Here is a 22,176-nt window from a genome sequence, read left to right on the forward strand (position 1 = left end):
TCAAGTAAAATTCCCGTGTTTTTCCTAATTGTTTGTGGATTTACTCCTAACATTCACGTCGATGTATGCAAAGCATAACGAGGCAAACCTTTTTCCAGTCTGTTCCCATTTGCTCAGTTTCGTTTGTTCTGTGTAGACACCCTCAGACAGTTCTACATTATTAACTTTATTTATAAATGCTAAGAAACCTTCTGGTGTAGATTAATAATTATATTGTGAGTTATCGTTTTTCGAGGTACACTAACTTATGCTCTGCTGGTGTGCGTTCTACTAGAGACCCGAACAGCTTTTACCAGCTCGGGGCTGGTCACGGACGACAGGTATTCAGTACCCGGTTGTCTTTGGTGGCGTGTGGACGTTTGTTGACAGGAAGGAATATATTTTAATATTTAATCATCACGATATTGTTTTTAATATAATTATTCAAGTTATATTATGGAATTATTGAAAAAGTAACTCAGAGCGGGAAGCCTAGGTGAGATTGATCCGTCGCTCAACAGTGTAGTGGGTGGAGAAATTGTGAAACGTTTTTTATTTTCACTAATTTTGAACCGTAATTTTATGTTGCAGATTTCTTGCAAGAAGTCTGGAGCTAGATAATCGAGAACTTCGAAACCTACTGATATAGGTATGTATTCACAATATTATGAGTACTTGTACCTTAGTAGACATAATACTATCCAAAAATCGGTATCTTTGCTACGATGGCTTTATAAGTACTTGAAGGAGGGAAACGAGAGATGAATGGCAATATGATTAAGATTTTGTTTTGCCCACTGAACTACGGTAACTAATTACTGTCTCCCATTTTTATATTTATCTTGTAAAAATGCAACATAAATTGGTTCTGTATAGTTTTCACGTAATAGCATCATGCATTGAACAGCGAACTTCTTCCAGTAAATTCTTGTACGTAATTCATATCTATGTATGGAATTGAAGCACAAACACCTGCAGGTCGCTCAGCAAGTACTGCAGGCCCATGTGACTGTATACCTATCGGTTTGCTGCAAAACTTTGTGTGGACCACGGATTACAAGCTAAGCGATTATCAGTAGAAATATAAAAAAAAATTCTAATTCTGAGGGAAGTAAAATATCCGTTCACTAGTTCAGTGAGCTAGATTTCATGGCTAGGCGGGTAGGTGGATGAATGGATGGATGATTGGCTGGTTTGGTACAAGATGAAAAAAAAATGATCGATTGGGATGTGTGGGCGAATGAATGGGTAAAAAGTGAAAGAAATTGTGGACTGGGGTAGATGAATGAATGAGTGAGTGAATGGATGAAGAAAGGAAGCAATGAATTAATTAATGAAGAAAGGAATGAATGAATGAAGAAAGGAAGGAATGAATGGAAGGTATGAATGAATGAATGGAAGGTGTGAATGAATGAAAGGAATGAATGAAGAAAGAAAAGAATGAATGAATTAATGAATGAATGAAGAAAGAAAGGAATGAATGAAAGAAGGAAGGAATGAATGAATGAAGAAAGGAAGGAATGAATGAATGAAGAAAGGAATGAATGAATGAATGAAGAAAGGAAGGAATGAATGAATGAAGAAAGGAAAGAATGAATGAATGAAGAAAGGAAGGAATGAATGAATGAAGAAAAAATGAATGAAGAAAAGAATGAATGAATGAAGGAATGAATGAATGGAGAAAGGAATGAAAGAAGGAATGAATGAATGGAGAAAGGAATGAATGAATGAATGAAGAAGTGAACGAATGAATGAAGAAAGGAAGGAATGAATGAATGAAGAAAGGGAGGAATAAGAGAATGAATGAAGAAAGGGGGGAATGAATGAATGAAGAAAAGAATGAATGAATGAGTAAATGAATGAAGAAAGGAATGAATGAATAAATGAAGAAAGGGAGGAATGAGTGAATGAATGAAGAAAGAGAGGAATGAATGAATGAATGAAAAAGAAATGAAGGAAGGACTGACTGAATGATGAATGAATGAAGACAGGAATGAATGAATGACTGAAGAAAGGAGTGAATGAATAAATGGATGAACGAATGAAGAAAGAAGGAATGAATGAATGAATGAAGAAAAGAAGGAATGAGTGCATAAATGAACGAATGAATGAAGAAAGAAATGGATGAATAAATGAATGAACGAATGAAGGAAGAAGGAATGAAGAAAGGAATGAATGAGTGGAGAAATGAATGAATGAATGGTGAAAGAAATGATGAACTGGAATGATTGAATGAATGATAACTTTGAAGCTGTAATAGCTTTTGTAAACGTGAGTAGTAAATCTTTCCCCTCCATGCGACGACTTGTAGAGAAGTAAACAATACCCCCTCCCCCTCAAAAAGAGGTATTAGTTTTCAATAACCGTATGTCTTTTTCTTTTGATTCCTTTGAATGTTATTTTGTTTGTTTTTTAAAGTATGCTGATCTGAAGTGGACGGGGACCGCAGCCTACTGGTGCAGTTCGTGGGGACAGCTTTCATGCACTTACGGAGCTGATGGGCAGTAGCAGAACATGGGTAAGTTGCATGGATTTTCAACATTGAGTTTCTAGCAATGTCCTGCCTAAATTTTGACGAAATATTCTATTTTTAAGTAGGCCTAGTTGAAATGCTGGCACTATGTACAGTATTTAGCCTGTACTGATACCAAAGAATTCTTGGCGTTTACACAACCTAATGATTTTTCTTCGTTCAACTGTACGTAAAGGGTGAAACTGCTGGAATATCTTCCACAACAGCGTAGCAATATCGTCGGTTAACTATACTGCTTACTCTGTTACATGTATACGGAAATGGAATTTCAACGTTCTTTTATTTCGGGTTGCTTTGGCAACGCCAAAGTCAGAGAACTGTATCTTACAGTTATGTACGACGCATTTAACTCTTGTTAATGTGCATTCTTTGGTAAGACATTTTTTTATGATTCATAATGTTGTCTCAGAGTTCTTTTTCACTATTAGTCCGACCTTGGCAGCCCTTAGATCTATATACGATGTGCAGGTGCTCGCTTATTGGAAGCGAGCATTATGGGCACGCATTTGTAAAGGTGACGTCACACTCTACTATGACTCTAAAAATAATACAGTCATAACTACCGAAAGTTTGTTTGAATAAATGCAAGATAAACATTTCAAAGTCGTATGATTGCCAAGTATTAGTACGAGCCCTGCAGACTTTACGTTTGAACTTAGAGATACGACAGTTCTGCTATTTGACAGAGGTTTAAATAGATATTAGAAAACCGCCTGTAAGTCAAAATTCAATTTTTAGGAGTTACGACACTATTATTTTAGTGATGCGATATAATCCACTGCATAATCACCATCTTGCTTCGTGCTCATTTCATCAACAAAACTGTTTTCATAGCACAACGTGTGCATTGACAGCGCTAGACGTAGCGTACCAGACCTACAGAAATACAAGAGGACCGCACAATCACAGTGATGTGACGTCATCACGACGCAGCCTATCTGTCATATTTCATGCAGCATGCAGTTAGCTTTTGGAATTCGTATCTAGAGGACATTTTACTACCAATTTAAACAGAACGTTTCAAATGTTTGTGATTCGAAAGGAAAAATCGTTACTTTCGAAAGGAAGTTTATTAAATTGTTACTAATTGAAGAAGATTGCCAGATTCTTTCACAATATCCGAAGACATATAGACACATAAAAACCTTTCAACAATTCTGTTCATTTTCCATTCACTACCATATGCCCATGTGAAATAAGGGTTGGAGTATGATTTTTTGTCAAAACCCCACTTTTGGTTTCCGGGCCATTTTAGTCCCAAAATTCGGTAGGATCCCCCTTTAAAGATGTTTATTCTGTATTGGATTCCATTTGTCATCAGACATCAGACATGTCCTTCACTCTACAGGGTGAAAAGTAATTAAACCGACAAACTCCGGGAGGTTGTATGGGACACCAACACAAACACTTTTCTTTAATGTCATATTGTGCTGTGAGGCACTATTTCGCGAGGACACCAGATCTTAACGTAACACAAACCGTTGCCATGCTTTATTGCTTCTCTTATAGGCCTAAAACATTTACACATTAAAATCACTGTAAAAGATGTTGAAAAATACCTTCATTGACCTTTACCCTAGTTCATATGTGTAACAGATAGGTCATCGCTATGTTAAAATCGTTTGCACTTTGAAGAGAACAACCGCCAGGATCGCCACCCGTCCGCCGTAAACGAACACGAGATGGCAGTACAGTCGCTAATGCAATTCAAATGATAATTACGACGTGACTCCTTACGTAACAACTAGATAGCAGGGTAGTAAACCTGACAAAAGTTAACAACTTCAAAACCTACAAGGCCGACCTATCTATCTATATGATCTAGGCCTGTACACAAAGATTACATCGGTGGGACATGGATTGCCTAACGCGGTGAAAGACTTCGGGATGATCGTTTTTTTCCCCTGCTGCAGCAAATGTCTGCACCACCAGACCGGTTTAATAAAACACTGCACCGGGTCAACACGTACAACAAAATGTGAATTGTAGACTCGTCATGAACTGAAGAACACGTACAACTTCTGTCGGTTTAATAAAGCGTCTGAGGAAAATATGACATTAGAGAAAACCGTTTGTTTTGGTGTTCCATACAACCTCCCGGAGTTTGTCGGTTTAATTACTTTTCACCCTGTAACAACAGCGACAATAATAAAAATGTTCAGTAATCTTCAGGAGCGTTACGAAACACGTCTAAGGAATAATGGAGAATTTTTACAACATGTATACATTACTGGTTGATACTGCATGTTTCCCAATTAAATTCCATGTTCTTTAGTTTCGGTATACTTTATTCTCGATCATACTGTACTTTAAAAGCTTTGTGGGATCTGATATCATTAACTAAAAATATGAATTAACAGCTTGAACTTAATTAAGGACTAGTCTTGGAAATTTGAAATACATTAGGATTACCTGAGACTAATAATTGTTGTGGAGAATTTCCGCTGTATAGCACATCACTTTGGAAAACAGCTTTAACTTTCGTTATATCGCCTGCAAATTCTATGATCCTACCGGCTGCTGCGCCGTTTCTATTGACAGTCATCAGATCCTGAGACGGAATACCGCAGTTTGGATTTTAAGCCTTACACTACACCTCGATCGGAACTAGATGAGAACTAAGAACACTTACAGAATGTGCCTACAAGATACCAACGCCTGCATACTATTCGTGATTCATATCGGCACGGAGTTTGTTGGAGATTCACAGATTGTGGACACACGTGTATGGAATTCATGTTATGTTTATACGAAAGATATTGGAGCTTATCGTTCATACCAACAGCTAGAAGTCTGTGTCATCACAACACGTCTTGTGTTTGGTATTTCGCGGTCTCAGTTCGTTATCTGGACTAAGTATGTTTACACACGATTTCTGCAAACAGAGCTGTGTTAGTCAGGCCGAGATTTAGTGGGTACAGTTCCATGTAGGGATTGGAAAAAATAATCCGTTATTTTAATGCGGTTAACCGGTTAATTACCGGTTACTTTTGCTCGCCGGTTTACCCTGATAATCGGTTATTGTCCTCAATTTGCCGAACGGTCGGTTATTTTTTAAATTATACGCCGAATCAAGTTATTTTAAGTTCATTTCAAATTTGTTGTCACTCGAACTCCTATCTGTTTGCTATTTTGTACTCTGTGTAATGAAATTGTCTCGTAGGCCATTCCTAGACGAGAAATCGGTTACTGCTTTACTTAATGTGTCCAAAGATAGCGAAATTAAATTCGGCATCGATCGATACATTGTCAATTATATATGTCTAACTTAATTGCTGACTTTCTCTGTGTCTGTTGGTATTGAAGCACCGTGGACGAGTACTTTCACATTGCGCAATTAAAAACTGCATGAAATTTAAGTTGTTCCGAGGACGAATATAACAATTGCATACAATTTAAGTTGTATCGTGGACGAGTTCTTTCACATTGCGTAATTAAAAACTGCGTGAAATTTAAGTTGCTCCGAGGACGAATATAACAATTGCATGCAATTTAAGTTGCACCGTGGACGAGTACTTTCACATTGCGCAATTAAAAAGTGCGTGAAGTTTAAGTTGTTCCGTGGACGAGTATAACAATTGCATACAATTTAATTTGCACCGTGGACGAGTACTTTCAGATTGCGCAATTAAAAATTGCATGAAATTTAAGGTGTTGCGTGGACGAGTATAACAATTGCATACAATTTAATTTGCACCGTGGACGAGTACTTTCAGATTGCGCAATTAAAAACTGCATGAAATTTAAGTTGTTCCGTGGACGAGTATAACAATTGCATACAATTTAATTTGCACCGTGGACGAGTACTTTCAGATTGCGCAATTAAAAACTGCGTGAAATTTAAGTTGCTCCGCGGACGAATATAACAATTTGATTGCAATTTAAGTTACACCGTGGACGAGTACTTTCACATTGAGCAATTAAAAAATGCGTGAAATTTAAGTTGCTCCGAGGACGAATATAACAATTGCATGCAATTTAAGTTGCACCGTGGACGAGTACTTTCACATTGCGTAATTAAAAACTGCGTGAAATTTAAGTTGCTCCGCGGACGAATATAACAATTGCATACAATTTAAGTTGTTCCGAGGACGAATATAACAATTGCATACAATTTAAGTTGTTCCGAGGACGAATATAACAATTGCATACAATTTAAATTTCTCCGAGGACGAATATAACAATTGCATACAATTTAAGTTGCTCCGAGGACGAATATAACAATTGCATGCAATTTAAGTTCCACCGTGGACGAGTACTTTCACATTGCGCAATTAAAAACTGCGTTAAATTTAAGTTCTTCCGCGGACGAATATAACAATTGCATACAATTTAAGTTGCTCCGAGGACGAATATAACAATTGCATACAATTTAAGTTGCTCCGAGGACGAATATAGCAATTGCATACAATTTAAGTTGCTCCGAGGTCGAATATAACAATTGCATACAATTTAAGTTGCTCCGAGGTCGAATATAACAATTGCATACAATTTAAGTTGCACCGTGGACGAGTACTTTCACATTGCGCAATTGAAAACTGCATGCAACTTAAGTTTCATCTTGGACGAGTACTTTCACAACTTTAAGCATGAGATATGGAAATGTTTTGGTTACACTTACCCTGTTATTTGATCCTAACACATAAGAAGCTGTAACACCGCACATACCGACGTCAGACCACTGGACGAAGCTATGGGATCCATCTGCTGCCACGATTAGCGAAGAAAGCTGAGAACAATTAGGTGCGGGGCGAAGTCCCTTCTTAATAGTGCACATCCGTAGCGAATGATGCCACTTGAGGTCAATTCCCAATTACGGGTCGACAGGTTCAGCGGCTCGACACGTCCCAGTGTGCTTTTTAGTACGAAGACTGTCGCGAGTGGCCACGGCATCCCTGTCTGCACGTGGAAACACATCGACAGTTATTAGAACTGCAGACAAAGTGCTGGAACTCTGTTGCTCACATCGGAGGAAATACAATAGTGAGCTTTTATTGCAAAGATTTTCCTTGCACTCATTTTATTATATTTGGACGAGTAATGAATATGGGCTATTCCATCTCAAATCGACTGAAATATAGAGAAAATTGACCTTGCAATTTTTAAATACAATGAAACTTTTTCTGTCCGTTGACAACTGTGATGCAATGCTTTGTGCAAAGTTTGAGGCATTAGAACTTCATACATACATACTTACTTACTTACTTACTTACTGACTGGCTTTTAAGGAACCCGGAGGTTCATTGCCGCCCTCACATAAGCCCGCCATTGGTCTCTATCCTGAACAAGAATAATCCATTCTCTATCATCATATCCCACCTCCCTCAAATCCATTTTAATATTATCTTCCCATCTACGTCTCGGCCTCCCCAAAGGTCCTTTTCCCGCCGGTCTCCCAACTAACACTCTATATGCATTTCTAATTTCGCCCATACGTGCTACATGCCCTGCCCATCTCAAACGTCTGGATTTAATGTTCCTAATTACGTCAGGTGAAGAATACAATGAGTGCAGTTCTTTCTCCGTTATTATTATTATTATTATTATTATTATTATTATTATTATTATTATTATTATTATTATTACTTACTGGCTTTTAAGGAACCCGGAGGTTCATTGCCGCCCTCACATAAGCCCGCCATCGGTCTCTATCCTGTGCAAGATTAATCCAGTCTCTATCATCATATCCCATCTCCCTCAAATCCATTTTAATATTATCTTCCCATCTACGTATCAGCCCCCCTAAAGGTCTTTCTCCCTCCGGCCTCCCAACTAACACTCTATATGCATTTCTGGATTCACCCATACGTGCTACATGCCCTGCCCATCTCAAACGTCTGGATTTAATGTTCCTAATTATGTCAGGTGAAGAATACAATGCGTGCAGTTCTGTGTTGTGTAACTTTCTCCTTAACCTATGTTCCTCTCTCAAAGTGAGAGTCCAAGTTTCATAACCATAAAGAACAACCGGTAATATAACTGTTTTATAAATTCTAACTTTCAGATTTTTCGACAGCAGAGTGGATGACAAAAGTTTCTCAACCGAATAATAACAGCCATTCCCATATTTATTCTGTGCTTAATTTCCTCCCGAGTATCATTTATATTTGTTACTGTTGCTCCCAGATATTTGAACTTCTCCAACTCTTCAAAAGATAAATTTCAAATTTTTATATTTCCATTTCGTACAATATTCTCGTCACGAGACATAATCATATACTTTGTCTTTTCGGGATTTACTTCCAAACCTATCTCTTACTTGCTTCCAGTAAAATTCCCGTGTTTTCCCTAATCGTTTGTGGATTTTCTCCTAACATATTCACGTCATCCGCATAGACAAGCAGCTGATGTAACCCGTTCAATTCCAAAACCTCTCTGTCATCCCGGACTTTCCTAATGGCATACTCTAGAGCATATTTCACAGTGTTTAAATTTAAAATATTTAAATTTATCGTATTTTCATAAAATTAGCAACTTTAAACTGTTGTGGCTCCGAAACCCTTTCACCCAATGATCAAAATCATGATTTATTTTGATGCTGAGAAATTAAAGTTTATATTGACATGTAAACAATTTTTCTTACTTTTTATGGAAATGGAGAAATTTAGATTTTTCTTCACTAAGACGCCTTTGACCACGAAAAAATATTTTAAATATATATGGTTAGATTCCGCATTGAAAGTACAAATAAACATATATTTTTTACTGGTGCACCATTGATAAGAAAGTATTGAAAATTTCAAATAAAGAAAATAAATAGCACGCGCGTGAATTACCAGCTGACTGTGAGACGGGAGCTAGCCGAGACAAGCAAGGCCGAGAGACTAAGCAAACAATGCCGAATCCCTCTTAATAATCCAAGGTTTTTTCTCGATATTTTTTACATTTTTACAAACTGGCAAAAAGCCTAAAAGTAAGCAAAATCAGATTATCGGTCTCTCTGTATACAAAAAAAATAAGGATTACTTCTTAACATAACCTACCAAACGTCAGCTTCAAAATGAGCTGCCGTTCAATGTTCTGCAGTAAATGGTTCCAGAGTTCTGAGCGCTGAAAGAGGCTTGTTTTTATAAAATACGCTAAATTTGTCGCTCAACAGTACGAAAACCGTTTGACTTTCGATAGTATATTTTTGAAAATGCACTGTCCTCAGCACCTTGTAATAAACAGGGAAAAAAATTAGAGTATTAAAAAATGCGAGGTTTTTTACTGACCGATTTCATATGGAATAGCCCGTATGGACGTAGCGGCTATTAAGGCTCATTCACAATGAAAATTAAACATAACGTAAGCGTTAATTTAAGAATATAAACGTTACGGTAAAATCAAGAAGTCATACTATCATTCACGATGGGAACATAAACATAACCGCAAACATACTTGGTAACCATGGAAACATAACAACGACGCCATTTCCTCATATTCTGTCGTATACTTCAGCGCTCCACGATTGTGTTCTGTTCGCAAATCACGTAAGCATAAGCATGAAAGTTTGGAGTTTGCAAACTTTCGTGTTAACGTCTTATGGTAATGTTTATGTCAATGCTTATGTGAATCATTGTGAATGATCCCATTTGGTAGCCTGAGCGCAAACTTCTGTGTTTATGTTACGGTTATGTTTAATTTTCATTGTGAAAGGGCCCTTATAGAGAGAGGATTTCGTAGCACTTCGCCACTTGGCGACCGCCACCGATGTTCTGCTGATAAGCATCGTCTCAAAGTCAAGGTCGGCCCTGTCGTGGGTCAGAAAGCCTGTCAGGTCAACATGGAAAAGTGTGACACTATAGCGGTTTCAGAATAAGAAGGCATATGGCCTAAGCCAATTGAGTGCTAGCAACAGTTCGACGTTGTCACACGGTGCACGAGACGTGGAAGACAGAGACAACAGATACGGACAGAACATATCAGTAGCAGCACTCTCGCTGAGCGAGCGGGTCGAGACCTGTTTCTTCATTGTGTGTAATGTTTAAATATAATTACTCTTACTGAAGTAATTCTCATCTCAATTTTTATTACTTCTTCGCTTCATAGATCAGTATAGGTCGCGCCAGGGATTTTGGCAGATGGATTTTCTTAATACAATCTGGAGAGCGAGTTCTCACCGCTTGCAAGATCGGCTGTTATCTCTGTCGCAGTGGAATGGGTAGGACATAAGAGTAAACATGCACGCCCGAGTATTTGTGCACTCTGGACAGTCACCTCCAAAAACGAAACAAATATTACAGTAGTCTATACGTGTCATTGGTATTCCCAAGAAACTTGTTCGATTAATTAAAATGTGTCTCAATGAAACTTACAGCAGAGTCCGTATAGGCCAGTTTCTATCTGATGCTTTTCCAATTCACTGCGGGCTAAAGCAAGGAGATGCACTATCACCTTTACTTTTTAACTTCGCTCTAGAATATGCCATTAGGAAAGTTCAGGATAACAGAGAGGGTTTGGAATTGAACGGGTTACATCAGCTTTTTGTCTATGCGGATGACGTGGATATGTTAGGAAAAACTCCACAAACGATTAGGGAAAACACGGAAATTTTACTTGAAGTAAATAAAGCGATAGGTTTGGTGGTAAATCCCGAAAAGACAAAGTATATGATTATGTCTCGTGGCCAGAATATTGTACGAAATGGAAATATAATCTGTTACATATATGGAAATATGTTAATCCTTAGTCAATAGATAAGACTGAGTTTTACGAAATACGAACATTAAGGGATGGAAGATGGGAGGCAGTAATGATCAAAATAATTATACCGATTTATTTTGTTTAACCAGCAGATGTGCAGCCTTTAAATTTAATACAAAGATTCACTCATAAAATTGGGTTAGACTATTCATCTCATCTCTCAGAATTGTTTCTAAAATGTATAAGAAAAGTAAAAAAATTCAATTTCATGTAGGCTAGTCCCTTGAAATAATGTTTATTTTAAAAATTCACTAAATTATGTTTAACTAGAGACGTAAAATTTAAAGTGAAGGTTACTCTCTACAGTATTGGTTAAACATTCTTAGATTTTTTAAATACCATATCCTAAGGTACTAATGAAAAGGCAGAAGGGAGTGAGAAATCTCATGTCATCCGATCTCGATGAAAGTCGATATATGGGGATCTTTGCGATCACAGAATACGAATAAGGTATTATTTAGTCCGACTTTGTCCCTAAAGTGGTGGAGTGGAACAAAAATGGGTGAAAAATTAAATTAGATATCTTAGGGGTTTTCGAGACGAAAATTACGAATAATACAATTTGTACGAATTCAATATGGCAGTTTCAGTACTATGAATTATATTTTTAAAAATTAAACATCGGATATCGCACAGGTAACACATGTACAGTATTTAAGGGGGTATGTAACACCTTTTGATAGTAGGCCTGTACATTTAGTAAAATCCAAAGTGTAATTCCTACATATTCTGAATGAATGTTGTGCTGGAATTTAGTATAGTCATCAGCCAATACCTCTAGATTAATAAACAACTTTTTAGAATCCATAAAATACAATATTTATTGTGAATGGTAATTATATTTTTCAATTGGTGCAATTTGTGCAGGGAAAATTGGTTTCTCCGATATTTTGTACGATTTCGAATATTTTTAAATTGTTTCTTCTCTGTTCTATTCACAATGTGCGTGTGAAGAAATTATTGCCCTTGTAATATCCATTACAATCCTATTTATTATACTCTTATATAAATCTAACTTCCGCAGCATGCAATTTTACCCAATTAACCAAATTATATTTTGATTATTAAGAAGAATCGTAATTTTATTAACTTCAATTGTCGCACCACCAGTAGACGATCCCTAGATTATTACTGGACAAATCTTGTATATTGATCTGGTAAGGGTAGAATTTTCCTTGTAATTAAGAATTAATTTAATTTAGAAAATGTAGGAGACGTATTGTAAAATCATTGCGAACGGAAGTCATTTACATTTATTAAAGGTATTCTTTGAGTAGGACTGTACCGTGGTGTGTTTCATAATAAGGATAATTGATATGAGCTGCTGTTATGAAAATATGAACGACTCAGAATGTTATCGCATCTCATTCTCGCAGCTTACACAAACAATATTGGCTCGCCTACTGGAAATGTCATCGAGGTCATCTGCCAAAATCGGTGCCTCCGACTATAGCTCTTGGAGTCACTGACTTGCGAAATAAAGTGACAGATATGTAGAAATTAACTTTTAAATGTCTGAGAATGAATGTTTTAATTCTTACTCAGACTTCCTTGTACAGCAAAGCTGAATTTATTATTGTTTATTTCTCCAGAGGAAAGATAAGGTGCAGTTTGTTTGTAGGGGCAGCCTAAGAATACAGCGATAACAAAACGAAAACATATCTGTAGATACGTAATTTAGTATTGAAGTTGGAAAGTATTTTATTTTTCCTCCGTTAAATGAAGCTTACTTAATTTAATTTAATTCTCTAGCTTATACATACCTAGGGGTCCAGGGTTCTACATTCTGGTTACGAATCTGACTATAATGCAACGTAATCATAATGTGTGTTCATATATAATTCAGTAGACCTACTCATACGGGAACTGTAGATTATTTTATTTTTCTCTGATGAACTAAGTCTATCTAATTTTATTTTATCATATAATTTTTACATATCTAGAGGTCCAGTGTTCCATATTCTGGCTAAGAATCCGGCTATAAGAATATAAGCATATCTGTTCATATGTAGGCCTAATTCAGTACTCATATTGAAACTGAAGATTACTTTCTTTTACTTTATTAAATCAAGCCTATCTAATTTAATTTAATCCTCAAGCTTATACCTACCTAGAAGTCCAGGATTCTATGTTCTATCACTCTGACCTGTGGCAATATAAACCTATGAGTGAAGGTAGATGTACAGAAGCGAATATGAAAACCGTAATCCAATAATATCGTTAATATATTGAAGATAAAATTGCATATTAGAGAAAATCGCATGAAGTGTAATATATGTAACGAAAGGCTTTTAAAATAGAAATTGAGTTTTGGAATTATAAAATCTCCTCGTTCCTAGCATGCCTGTATTTATTTTAAAAGTGAAATGTAGTTAATGTGCTTCATTTTATAAAGTTTTCTAACGCTCTTAAGGAAGAATGTTGTTAATGCTCTTCGTATAATTCATGGAAAAAGAGGCAGGAGTGTTTATGTTTACAATATCATCCAAATATCTCATGTTTATGCAATATTTCGTCTTATACCATGTAATATTCCAATGAAAAGTGAAACTCGTACCTATGATTATTCTCAGCTTTCTTCTTCTTTCCACGTTCTATTTTAATGGCACTGCTAACACATACTACTAATGTATTTAAAATATCGTACGATGAAGTAATACACGGTTATGAAAATTGTACAAATAATTAACACGTTTGTTTTGCGTTATTTTCCAGGAGAGGTAAATTCAAGTATACCACCTATTTTAATTGTCTCTTTGTCCTGTCCGAGAATATGAGATAACGTATGCACTTCTAAACCACACGTCTCTGCAGTTAGATTCTTTGTTCGTGAAGAACTGACACGCACTGAATCATAAGTTAGTCCTTTAAAAAAATTATATACAAAAATACCATACTCATCGCTTTTGTGAGTGTTGGACTATCCCTTTGCGTGTAACAGATGAAACACCAGAGCCAATTGCAATCCCTTCAAGAGACTTGTTACGGTAAGTTACACATCACACAAGAGAAAACAGTCCACATCTGAATTTGAAAATAAACAGAATCTATCTTCGTTTACAGAGACTGAATTCAGAGCAAAATATGTTCTATGCTGTAGGTTGGATATCTCTGTTTAGTCTTAAAGCGATAACACGCGAACCAGTTGACATACAATTGCCATTCTTGTACTGTTGGATTCAGAATTCGGAGCTCTATCGAATGCCATAGCTTAAAATTCATTCCTAGCCATAAGCATTGTGTGCGCAAGAAAGAAAATAATACGCAACGCTTCAGCGAGACTTCGCGACGATTTAACTAGGCAACACCGCTTCACTTGCACTGGCTAGTCGAGATAGACCGGCCTGAACTAGCTCCGCCTTATATGCCTTCTTATTCTGAAAGCGCTTTTTCTAGATAGAACGCCCTCCTTGCTTTCTCGTCGAAATCCAGGAGGTGGAATGTAGACGCATGGGAACTGTAATATCCGTTAAAATCATAGAATCCGAATTCGCTATGACGAGATATAAGACAGCGGCGCCTAAAACTGAAACTAAAGTCTCTCTCTGCCGGCAATGTTTACGTCGCTTGTCAGACATTATGGAACGAAGTGTAGTACTGCTACTGTTGCTGCTCCTTCTGCTCTACCGCTACTATCACGACGAAAATCGTTGTTTAATACTAATATACAAATTTACCGGGCGTTTTAATGAAGTACATTGCAACTATTACTCACTTATAAAGCATCTGGCAAAGCAATGGAAGGAAGCGGAAAAAATACAGTGCATTTATTTTGCGAGGGCCCGTCCTCGGAAGCTCAGCGTATGCGGCAATGAAGAGCGCAGCTGCCCACACAGCCCGCCGAGCGGTCGGTTGAGAGTCAACACGTGAGATAAACCGTAAAACGGACAGCTTTTAGCTGCGTCAAATTGTGAAATAAAATATCCCCAGGTTAAATATAATACAGATATACGAAGTAGCATACCAAGTGCACAACACACTACTACAATATTCAATAGTCACGCGCGTGGCTATTAAAATCGATCCTCCTAAATAAATACAGATTTGACTTCTGTGTGTCGCATCACGCTCATACAGGCATCATTGCGCGGTTGTTAAAAACCAAGGTTTGTCCCTGCATGCCTATACAGCTTGTGCTTATATATATTGGAAGTGCAAAAGTGGTCTATGCAATTGACTGTGTAAAACAAAGACCGACCTGAAATACTACAACGATTTTTACTTATTTTTTAATTACTATTTATCTGTCAAGAAACTAGTTCGATTAATTAAAATGTGTCTCAGTGAAACGTTCAGCAGAGTTCGTATAGGTCAGTTTCTGTTAGATACGTTTCCAATTCACTGTGGGCTAAAGCAAGGAGATGTACTATCACCTTTACTTTTTAACTTTTCTCTAGCGTATGCCATTAGGAAAGTCCAGGATAACAGAGAGGGTTTGAAATTGAACGGGTTACATCAGCTGCTTGTCTATACGGATGACGTGAATATGTTAGGAGAAAATTCACAAACGATTAGGGAAAACACGGGAATTTTACTTGAAGCAAGTAAAGAGATAGGTTTTGGAAGTAAATCCCGAAAAGACAAAGTATATGATTATGTCTCGTGACGAGAATATTGTACGAAATGGAAATATAAAAATTGGAAATTTATCTTTTGAAGAGGTGGAGAAGTTCAAATATCTGGGAGCAACAGTAACAAATATAAATGATACTCGGGAGGAAATTAAACACAGAATAAATATGGGAAATGCCTGTTATTATTCCGTTGAGAAACTTTTATCATCCAGTCTGCTGTCGAAAAATATGAAATTTAGAATTTATAAAACAGTTATATTACCGGTTGTTCTGTATGGTTGTGAAACTTGGACTCTCACTTTGAGAGAGGAACAGAGATTAAGGGTGTTTGAGAATAAGGTGCTTAGGAAAATATTTGGGGCTAAGAGGGATGAAGTTACAGGAGAATGGAGAAAGTTACACAACACAGAACTGCACGCATTGTATTCTTCACCTGACATAATTAGGAGCATTAAATCCAGACGTTTGAGATGAGCAGGGCATGTAGCACGTATGGGCGAATCCAGAAATGCATATAGAGTGTTAGTTGGGAGGGCGGAGGGAAAAAGACCTTTAGGGAGGCCGAGACGTAGATGGGAAGATAATATTAAAATGGATTTGAGGAAGGTGGGATATGATGATAGAGAATGGATTAATCTTGCTCAGGATAGGGAGCAATGGCGGGCTTATGTGTGGGCGGCAATGAACCTCCGGGTTCCTGAAAAGCCAATAAGTAAGTAAGTAAGTATTATTTATCTGTGGAGAAAAATTATTCCGTCTATACAGTTTTTGAAGCCAATTCAAGCACTTACCCTACAAGTTAGTGCCCAAGGAAGGCATTTCAAGTCGCATGCAAGTTGTGAATGTCACTTAGAATTAAAGAGCGAGTCTAGTAGAGAAGAAGCAATTATTTCAAGGAAAATAAAACGAAGTACAATAGGTTCAATCATGAATGACATATTGTTTTATTATGTGAGAGTAGAGCAAGCCTATAGGCCACATAGAGAAAATGTATTGTTTGAAGGTAAAACAGCATTTTGTGTTCAACGGAGTAAATGAACGCAATTTATGATGGCGTTGATTGTTTGAAACATGTCGCCTATAAATGGAGCCGTAAAAAATGGTTTTCTTTTACGCGTAGATTATTCAATTACACTAAAACTTCATTTATATGTTTAATAGGGTATGAAGAAAAAACGCTAGGTGATAAAAACGTATAACTGGAATGATATAATATTTTAATAGCGTCTGAAATATAATTTAAAGATTATACGGCAAGAACGAGTTAAGTCAATTTAGTAAAATTTTCACTACAGAAATAAGGACTTAGTATTATACTATTTACGTACGACTAGTATGTAATGTATCAGTGATATTTTTCAGTGTTAAATCATTTATCGTGTGGACAAGTTTAGGGCTTATTTTCAAGTGGAGAAGGAAGTGCTTTGCATTGTACTTATGCCGCTTTTGACAAAGACGTATATTTAAATTATATGACTCGCGATCTGTGTCAACAAAATTAATTACACTAAAAGTTATGATAGTTACAATATTCAACTAGTTATAAGACACACTTCATTAGAATTTTGAAATAATCTCAAATAATTGATTACATTTATTTAATTACATTTACAGTGGAGTCTCAATCGTAGGGAGTTCGATTCTAGGCGGGAGCACATAGACTCAGAGTTAAGCCACTTTGCAGGATCCGCAAAAACAATGTTCACTATTTCAGATTCTCATTGTATATTGTAATTTTACCAACAGAGAATCGAGGAAATTTCGTAAATTAGATCGCAAGAATGTAACAAATAAATATATTTTAAAAGAAATGAATTTCGGAATATGTATTATATGTCTTTCTCGTGTTAAATTTTACAGTGCCGGGCCTAACATGTTTCGGCCTGCTATTGGCCTTCTTCAGAACTCTGAGAAGACTAATAGCAGGCCGAAACATGTTAACCAGGTACGGTAAAATTTAACACGAGAAAGACATATAATACATATTCCGAAGTGATGTAGTGTTAAAAGTTGTGTAATCAAGATGTATAGAAATGAATTTATTGCGATTGAATTTAAACCTCTGATTAATAAATGGACGACTATTAAAACAAGGAAAAATTTTAAACTTTTGTGACATCTTTTTCATGGAAGAACTCTGCATTCTAGAGAATTAAAAAATACTCATCTATACTAATAATAAATCTGTAGCCGAAATTTTTCTGGTAATTTTCGATTTTCCAAAAAATAATTGGTCCTACCATATATAATTAACCACCCTGAAACCGAAAATCGCTTTTTTGAAATTTTTGTTTGTATATCTGTCTGTCTGTATGTTTGTTACCTTTTCACGCGATAATGGCTGAACGGATTTCGATGAAAATTGGAATATAAATTAAGTTCGTTGTAACTTAGATTTTAGGCTGTATGGCATTCAAAATACATTATTTAAAAGGGGGGTTATAAGGGGGCCTGAATTAAATAAATCGAAATATCTCGCTTATTATTGATTTTTGTGAAAAATGTTACATAACAAAAGTTTCTTTACAAATCATTTGCGATAAGTTTTATCCTTTGAAAAATTTTGATAGAACTGATATTTAATGAGATAAATGAGTTTTAAAATTAAAATAACTGCCATCTAAGGCCGTGTAATGAATTAAAAAACAAATGACTTCGTCTATAAGGGGCCTTGGACAGCAACAATCGAAAACTATGAACGATAGCCTACAGAAAATGTTTCTGTGTTTGTATGAAGTAATATCGGAAGCTAAATTAACCGATTTGTATTATTAATTATTATTTCACCATTGGAAAGTGTAGTTTCCCTAGATGGACATAATGCTATAATGTTATTACAGTAACTTCTGATATAATATAATATATATAATATAATATAATATAATATAATATAATATAATACAATACGTATTATTATTTATTATTATAATTTAAGTTATTTGAAGGGCTCAAAACCATAGTGGGCCAAGCGCCATTTACTGAATACGTAGAAAACAAGGGTTAAAATTGAGTTATTAGCATAATTCAATGGAAACATGTAACAAGTAGAATAAAATATACACATTAAATCTAAATGATGTCAATCTTCATTAAACTATGGTTTCGTGTAATAAAAATTAAGAAACATGTTAAAGGAATTGTCATTGCATCAAATGAGTGTCTCTGGACCAAAATGATAGCATTTTAATTATTTGGATGCAATTTAAATTAAGGAACATATTAAACGATTTATTCTTATATCAAACACGAATGTTCCCTGGATCAAACGTCCTATTTTAATTATGTAATTACTTTATATTTATTTCTAACGGGTGCAGCGGAGCGCACGGGTACGGCTAGTAAATAAAATAAAGTTAATTATTGCTTGTGCCACCGCATAAAATATACTTCCTTTATATATCACAGTACCTGCTGATCCTTTTGAGAGAGCAAAGAAAGAGCATAATCTGTTAATTGTTTATAGTTGGTCTCTCTACTGTTTTTCTACTTTCAAGAATTGAACTGGAAGTAATATCAAAACCACTGTTGCCAGTAATACTCCTCTTCCACTTCGCTGATGTACTCTCTGGTATGGACAGTTCTGTAGCTAAACTTGCCACACTTTCACCTTTCTTTAGTCTATCACAGCGAACTTAAGTTTTCATCGAGTACGAATTTCTTTTTTCTTTTAAGCGTGGTTGAGCTCAATACGAAATACCCGACTACTACCAATAGACAACTGTACACAAATACCCCACCTTCGTTCACTCACTCCCCTCCCTCTACTGCCTTAAAAGAAAAGGGTAAACAAGACATTTTCCTTGCCTAAAATTGAGCCGTTCAGAGCAAAAGAGGTGTGTCAAAATTGGGTAATGAGGTTTAAAGTAAAAATTCTGTAAAATAGAGCGCAAAATAGCAATTAATATATCCTTCTTGTTATCCACTGATTACTAATAGTTTAAATAAATTGAAAATTAATTGCTACTTTGCGCTGTATTTTACAGAATTTTTAATTTAACCCACGTTACCCATTTTGACTTATACCACTTCTGCTCAATTGAGGCTTCAATGTATTTAATGTATGGAATAATTTTTTAGTTGCTCATTTAACGACACTGTATCAAATACTCGGTTATTTAACGTCGATGGAATTGGTGATAGCGAGATGGTATTTGGCGAGGCCATAGAGTACCTGATTGTTGGGGAAAACCTCGGAAAAAATCCCAACCAAGCGGGAATCTACCTACGCTCGAGCGAAACTATGAATCGGCAGGCAACGCCTTAGCAGACTGAGCTATGCCGGTAGCTACGTAATAGTTATTAATACATTTTTATAATAAATTGATTTTATAATAATAAATTGTTCTTAATTTTAGGGTATCTTTGATAAAAGGTTTTATATAGTGTAATGTATTCCAAATCCTACCAACCTCTTATCACAGATCGTTTATAATAGTAATTTATGACACAAGATAACTGTCGTCAGCATGTGAGGCGTATGTCTAGGACTAGAATCCCTCGTGCAATCCTGCATTACCAACCTAAAGGCAGTTCAACTGGACGTCCAATAAAGCGATGGGCTGAAAACTTTTGTGGACCGTAACAGTCCTTCTGGGACTATAACCTGTATGGATGATGATGATGATGATGATGATGATGATGATGATGATGATGATGATGATGATGATGATGATGATGATGATACAAGTTCGTGAAGTGGATAGTATTTTGACAGAAGTGTAGGTTTGAGAAACAAGGCTTGCCGATTTTCAAAATACAACTTCACGAATGTGTAAAAAAAAAAAAAAAAAAATGTTAGTGCAAACACTCGTGATGCCCCACTTCGATTACTGTGATATTCTGCTTACTGACCTAAGCGTTATTTCGGCGCAGAGACTACAACGTGTTCATAATATGTGCGTCCGTTTCGTCTGCAATATTCGCCGGGCTGATCACGTAACACCATCCCTCGAAATGTTGTTCTGGCTCCGTCTAGAAGATCGTAGGAAAATCCACTGTCTTTCCCTTCTCTTTCACATATTGCATTCCTCCACTCCTGTCTATCTTGCGTCTCGTTTTCAAAATTTATCCACCCATCATAACCTAGACACACGATCACAACACTCCTCAATATTATCCATTCCCTCCCACCGAACATCCTCATATTCATCTTCTTTCACTGTGGCCGTTCCTCGACTTTGGAATTCCCTACCGAGTAATGTCAGGGACTGTCAGACATCAAACCAATTTAAGAATAGGCTAACGAAATATTTTTCTAACAATTCTTGTTAACAATAATAGCTGTTTCAGGTTCCTCAATGTTTAATGGTTTTATATATATCACAGATAAATATCTAAATTATTTCATTATTATTATTATTATTATTATTATTATTATTATTATTATTAATTGAAAAATGAGTTCTATTCAGTCAATACTTAACTTAACTTAATTTAACTTAACTTAACTTAAGTATTGACTGAATAGAACTCATTTTTCAATTAACATTGAACTTAACGGAACCAATATGCCTTTGAAATTATTATTATTATTATTATTATTATTATTATTATTATTATTATTATTATTAACATTATTATTATCATCATCATTATTATTATTATTGACACTATCATTATTATTATTATTATTATTATTATTATTAATTGAAAAATGAGTTCTATTCAGTCAATACTTAACTTAACTTAAGTATTGACTGAATAGAACTCATTTTTCAATTAACATTGAACTTAACGGAACCAATATGCCTTTGAAATTATTATTATTATTATTATTATTATTATTATCATTATTAACATTATTATTATTATTATTATTATTAACATTATTATCATCATTATTATTATTATTCACACTATCATTATTATTATTATTATTATTATTATTAACATTATTATTATCATCATTATTATTATTATTATTGACACTATCATTATTACTATTATTATTATTATTAACATTATTATCATCATTATTATTATTATTATTATTATTGACACTATCATTATTATTATTATTATTATTATTATTATTATTATTATTAACATTATTATCATCATCATCATTATTATTATTATTATTGACACTATTATTATTATTATTATTAACATTATTATTATCATCATTAGTATTATTATTGACACTATCATTATTATTATTATTATTATTATTATTATTATTATTAACATTATTATTATCATCATCATTATTATTATTATTATTGACACTATCATTATTATTATTATTATTATTATTATTATTATTATTATTATTATAACTATTTTTACCAATGTTTACTATTGTCAGACTAACATTACTTATCCAACTTTCATTATTTACTTTCATGTTGTTTTATGGTCTAGATATTAATGTAATAACTATGTAAGCAATTGTATTCAATTAGA

At 35.2% G+C, this 22,176-nt stretch overlaps 2 protein-coding genes across 12 annotated transcripts in view; one reads left to right on the forward strand and one right to left on the reverse strand.

The window, feature by feature from the left end:
- The window catches only part of LOC138702100 (lactosylceramide 4-alpha-galactosyltransferase-like), a 50,190-nt gene that overhangs the window by 19,993 nt on the left and 8,021 nt on the right, over positions 1–22,176 (reverse strand). The window contains exon 2 of one of the 10 annotated variants that reach the window (XM_069829663.1): positions 7,134–7,411. The exons of the other annotated variants lie outside the window; for them this stretch is intronic. The gene's annotated coding sequence lies outside the window, so the exon portion shown is untranslated. The remainder of the gene's footprint in view (positions 1–7,133; positions 7,412–22,176) is intronic. 10 annotated transcript variants of the gene reach the window in all.
- LOC138702103 (lactosylceramide 4-alpha-galactosyltransferase-like) overlaps positions 587–22,176 on the forward strand; it is a 209,972-nt gene continuing 188,382 nt past the window's right edge. Inside the window, exons 1-2 of one of the 2 annotated variants that reach the window (XM_069829674.1) lie at positions 587–628; positions 2,398–2,497. The gene's annotated coding sequence lies outside the window, so the exon portion shown is untranslated. Of the gene's footprint in view, positions 629–2,214; positions 2,498–22,176 lie in introns of those variants that run through there. The other variant, XM_069829675.1, reaches the window with a different exon arrangement.

This window comes from Periplaneta americana, chromosome 6, assembly GCF_040183065.1.
Source record: "Periplaneta americana isolate PAMFEO1 chromosome 6, P.americana_PAMFEO1_priV1, whole genome shotgun sequence".
Taxonomy (NCBI): Eukaryota; Metazoa; Arthropoda; class Insecta; order Blattodea; family Blattidae; genus Periplaneta; species Periplaneta americana.